Here is a 5,973-nt window from a genome sequence, read left to right as displayed (position 1 = left end):
ACATACTGATCAACAGTGCATTGACAATGGTTAAACGTGGGCTTCGCAGAGTAAGGGACGAATGCATTGAAAGGAAGTCCCAGTCCTTTCTTTACAAGTAAATGTATGAAAATTTAAAAATCTGATCAGAGGAAAATTAGGAGCTTAAAAAAACAGGTAAAATACGTGGGTAAAAGGAAAAGACACAACTTCATGAAGTTAAAAAACAATTTTAGAAATAATTCTAGTTCAATCCCTCCATTTCACAAATGATGAAAGACCTAGGTCAAGAGTTGTTCAAATTTAATGTTCGTTAAAAATGCCCAAGGAGCTTGTTAAAAATGTAAATACTGGATATTATTCCTAAACCCCTACCAGAGATCACAAATCAGTTAATACATGATTCATGAATTCTGGCATGAAGTTCTGGAATCTGTCTTTTGCTGGCAGATTTAAAGACAGGAGTTGGTCTTTAGATGACTCAGATGCAGGTGGTCCGGGGATCACACTTTGAAATATACCTAAAAGTAGACCAACCAAGAGATGAAGGACTTCATTCAAGCCTCATACCTACTCAGTGGCAGGTCACTGCAACTTTGCACAGGTAGTCTATATAACAAGTTATCTTTTAAACACTTTTTTACAGATTCAAAGTCATTTCAGTAGTCTTGAGTATCAACTATATTATGTATAATTTGGTTAGCACATCATTATTTAATTCTCTTTTCCCTACTTATGATTTAAAAGTAAGCTCAAAACATAAGATATTGAACTTCAAGGAAACATCCCTTATTTTTTGCCTCTTAATGATAAGCAGTAAAAAGGTGAGATAGAAATTATTAACACACATCTCAAAGGCTTTTTCTCTGACCCATCTCTTCTCTCATAGAATTAGTATGATAGAGAAAACATTTATTTTCAGAAGTGGAGCAAACAGAAAATAATAGCCCCGAACTCAAGTATTATAATTTGCTTTTAGGACTTAATTGGGCTTCCCTGATAACTCAGTTGGTAAAGTATCTGCCTGCAATGTGGGAGGCCTGGGTTTGATCCCTGGGTTGGGAAGATCCCTTGGAGAAGGGAAAGGCTATCCCCTCCAGTATTCTGGCCTGGAGAATTCCATGGACTGTATAGTCCATGGGGTCGCAAAGAGTCAGACACAACTGAACGACTTACATTCACTCAGGACTTAATCGAACCATTTAAAATTTTTAACACTTTTACTGAGGTACAATTTATATACCATAAAATGTATTTTGGTAAGTGAATGTTGCAATGTATTTCCATAAATTCACAAAATGGTCTACCATGATCCAGTTTAAAATATTTCAATCAGCCAAAAGTTCTCTTGTACTTACTTGCATTCAGTCCTTGCTCCCAACCACAGCTGCAAGTAACCACTGACCCTTCTGTCTCTATAACTTTTCCTTTTGTAAAAATTTCCTATTAATGGACTCATACTATGCAGTGCTTGTATCTGGCTCTTTTCACTTAGCATAATATGTTTGAGATACATCCATGATGTTGCCTGTGTTGTAGGATTCCATTGTATGAATACAACACAATTTATTTATCAACACACAAATGGATGAGCACTGATTTTTTTCTTTGCTATTACAAAAAAATGATGCTTGATCTCACTTGCATGTGAAATCTAAAAAGTAGAAAGCATGTAAGCAGAGAGCAGAAGAGTGGCTGTCAGGGTTGGAGAGTTAGGGGAAATGGGGAGATGTTGGTCAAAGGGTAAAAAATTAGCCGTTGTGTTGAATGAATAAGTCTAGAGATCTAATGTACATGATGCCTATGGTTAAGAATACTGTTTAAATACTGGAAATCTTATGAGAGAGTAGAGTTCAAGTGCTTTCATCTCACACACACACAGAAAGTTTAACTGTGGGGAGATGATATGTTAATTAGGTTGACTGTGGTAAATAAATATTTCACTATGTTCTTGTCTATCAAATCATATTGTACACCCTAAATATACACAATTTTTATTAAGAAAAATACTGCTATAAACACCTGTGTGCAAGTCATTGTGTGGACATTTTTTTCCCACTTATCTTGAGCCAATTCCTAGGACTGGAATTTTTGGATAATATGGTAAGTTTATGTTTAATTTTTTGAGAAAGTGCTAAACTGCTTCCCAATGCAGCTGCACCATTTTGCATTGTCACCGGTAGTGCATGAAAATTTCAGTCAATCCATTTCCTCATAAGCTCATAGTACTGTTGGTCTTTTAAATTTTTGTCATTCTGGATGTGCTTAGTTGCTCAGTCATGTCCAACTCTTTGCAACCCCTTGGACTGTAGCCTGCCAGGCACCTCTGGGCATGGGGATTCTCCAGGCCAGAATATTGGAGTGGGTTGCCATGCCCTCCTCCAGGGAACCTTCCCAAGCTAGGGATCGAACCTAAGTCTCCCTCATTGCAGGCAGATTCTTAAGCGTCTGAGCCACCAGGGAAGCCCTTCGTCATTCTGGCTTATAAGTAATCATATCTTCTTGTGGTATTGTTTTCCCCTAATGAAATATGATGATCAGCTTTTCCTGTTTATTGTAGTCCACATATCTTCTTCAGGAAAGTATCTCTTTCAAATACATCTTTGGGTTGTTTGTCATCTTATTACTGAGTGTAAAAATTTTCTATATATTCTAGACATATCTGCATTATAAGACATATCATTTGCAAAATTTTATTCCAGTCTATGGCTTGCCTTTTTACTTTCTTAGTGATGCATTTTTGAGATGTAAAAGATATTTTTTTATGAAGCTCAATTAGCAAATGTTTTTAGTTGTTATAGATTGTAGGTTTGATGTCACATTTAAGAACTATTTGCCTAACCCAAGTTCACAAAGACCTTTTCCTATGTTTTCTTCTGGAAATTTTGTCCTTTTAGCTCTAAAGTTTAGGTCTACACTCTATTTTTAATTAAAAGTTTATGGGTACAGGGAGGCAGAATCTTAGTTCATTTTTTCACATGGATATCCAATTATTTCAACTTCATTTTTAAAAAACTATATCCACCCCCTCCCATTGAATTATCTTGATATCTTTGTTGAAAACCAATGGAACAAAATTATACGAATTTATTTCTAGATTCTCTATTCTCTTCTGTAGCTTTCTATGTCTACCCTTATGCCAATCTGCACTGTCTTGAGTGTTTTAGGTTCACAGTTAGCCAGTCTTCAAGTCAAGTAATATAAATCTCCCAACATAGTCTTTTTTCAAAAGTCTCTTGGCTATTCTATGTTCTTTGTATTTTCATATCAATTTTAAATACACTTCTCAATTTATTCATACAAGCCTCCAGGGATTTTTGTACGATTCCGTGTTGAATCTAGAAATTAATTTGAGAAGAATTACTATTTTAACAATACTGAATCTTGTAATAAAAAAATGGCTTTTCATTTATTCAGATCTCTAATTTTTCTCGGCAATATTTTGTTGGCTTGAGTATCTTTCACTGCTAATGTTAAATTATTCCAAAGTATTTATTCTGTCTGGTGCTATTATGAATTGAATTATTTTCTTAATCTTTTTTTGGGGGGGGAGTGTTCATTGCTAGTGTTTTGATTTAGTATTTCTTCTTGAGTCAGTTTTGATAACTTATGTCTTTCTAAGAATTTGTCCATTTCTTCTAAGTTATTGAATTTATCGCCATAAAGTTCTTAATAATCTTCCTTATAACATTTTAATTTCTGTAGGTTTAATAGTGATTATAGTATAGTGTTTTATTCATGATTTTATTACTGTCTGTTGTCTCTTTTTCTTGATAAACCTATCTTAAAGTGTATTAATTTTGTTAATCCTTACAAATTATTAACTTTGGGTGGATTAATTTTTGATTGTCTTTATTTTGATTTTCACTCTAATCTTTATTTTACTTCTGTTTATTGTAAATTTTATCTGCTCTCCTTCGTTTCTTGGGATAGAAGCTCAGATTACTGAATTTTAATCTTTTTTCTTTAGCATGTAAAGTGTTTAAGGCACTGCTGTAGCGGCATACTACAAACTTTTATATGCTGTGTTTAAATTTTCTTTCAGTTCAGATATTTTCCAGTTTCCTTTGTGATTTCTTCTTGTACCATGGGATATTTATGAATGTATTAATTTCCAGATGGTTGGAAATTTCCAATATTTCTTTCTGTTGTTGATTTTTAATTTAGTTAAACTGTGGTCCAGAACACATAAATGTCATTGTTTCAATTTTTTTATATTTATTGGAACTTTCTAATGACTTAGAATATGGTCTATCCATATTCTAACATTCTACATATGTAGAATGTTTCATGGGTGCTTGAAAAGAATGTGTATTCCACTGTTGAGGGGAATGCTCCATAAATGAGTATATGTTGAAGTGGAATCAGTTCAGTTCAGTTTAGCTTAGTTGTGTCCAAATCTTTGTGACCCCATGGAAAGCAGCACACCAGCCTTCCCTGTCCATCACCAACTCCCGGACTTTACTCAAACTCATGTCCATTGAGCCAGTGATGCCATCCAACCATCTCATCCTCTGTCGTCCCCTTTTATTCCTGCCTTCAATCATGCCCAGCATTAGGGTCTTTTCAAATGAGTCAGTTCTTCGCATCAGGTGGCCAAAGTATTGGAGTTTCAGCTTCAACATCAGTTCTTCCAATGAACACTCAGGACTGATTTCCTTTAGGATGGACTAGTTGAATCTCCTTGCACTCCAAAAGACTCTCAAGAGTCTTCTCCAACACCACAGTCCAAAAGCGTCAATTCTTCGATGCTCAGCTTTCTTTATAGTCCAACTCTCACATCCATACATGACTATTGGAAAAACCATAGCTTTGACTAGACGACCTTTGTCGGCAAATTAATAAAGTGGAATAAAATAATGAATAAGGCATAATTTTGCTCTCTAAATACTTAAATCTAAATGAACAGTAGTTCTCAACTTTGGGAAATTTTGTCCCCAAGGGGACATTTGGTAAAGGAGACCAGTCGGCCACCTCATGCAAAGAGTTGACTCATTGGAAAAGACTCTGATGTTGGGAGGGATTGGGGGAAGGAGGAGAAGGGGATGACAGAAGATGAGATCACTGGATGGCATCACCAACTTGATGCACATGAGTTTGGGTGAACTCCAGGAGTTGGTGATGGACAGGGAGGCCTGGCATGCTGTGATTCATGGGGTCACGACTGAGTGACTGAACTGAACTGAACTGTAGACATTTTTGGTTGTCACAACTAGGGGGTCTGTGCTACTGGCATCTAGTGGGTAGAGGCTGGAGATTCAGCTAAACACTTTACAGTGTACAGGACAACCTCTCCGACAAAGAATTATGTGGTCCAAAATGTCGAAAGTGCTGAGGTTTAGAACCCCTCTTATAGAGGATATAAATGGTATTTCAGTTCAGTTCAGTCACTCAGTCGTGTCCAACTCTTTGTGACCCCATGAATCGCAGCATGCCAAGCTTCTCTGTCCATCACCTACTCCTGAAGTTTACTCAAACTCATGTCCATCAAGTTGGTGATGCCATCCAGCCATCTCATCCTCTGTTGTCCCCTTCTCCTCCTGCCCCCAATCCCTCCCAGCATCAGGGTCTTTTCCAATGAGTCAACACTTCGCATGAGGTGGCCAAAGTATTAGAGTTTCAGTTTCAGCATCAGTCCTTCCAAAGAACACCCAGGGCTGATCTCCTTTAGAATGGACTGGTTGGATCTCCTTGCAGTCCAAGGGACTCTCAAGAGTCTTCTCCAACACCACAGCTCAAAAGCATCAGTTCTTCAGCACTCAGCTTTCTTCACGTCCAACTCTCACATCCATACATGACCACAGGAAAAACCATAGCCTTGACTAGACGGACCTTTGTTGGCAAAGTAATGTCTCTGCTTTTTAATATTATCTAGCTGTAATGAAAAGCTTCAGACAGTAATTTCTGTGCTATGGGAATTACTGCAGTGTAGCTGAAATTAATCAGCATTTTAGCAGTCACCACATTTCTGTCATGTTTGTTTGTCTGACTTTC

This window comes from Ovis aries, chromosome 15 (assembly GCF_016772045.2).
Source record: "Ovis aries strain OAR_USU_Benz2616 breed Rambouillet chromosome 15, ARS-UI_Ramb_v3.0, whole genome shotgun sequence".
NCBI lineage: Eukaryota > Metazoa > Chordata > Mammalia > Artiodactyla > Bovidae > Ovis > Ovis aries.
The sequence above is the reverse complement of the archived record's forward strand: the minus strand, read 5'-3'. Positions refer to the sequence as shown.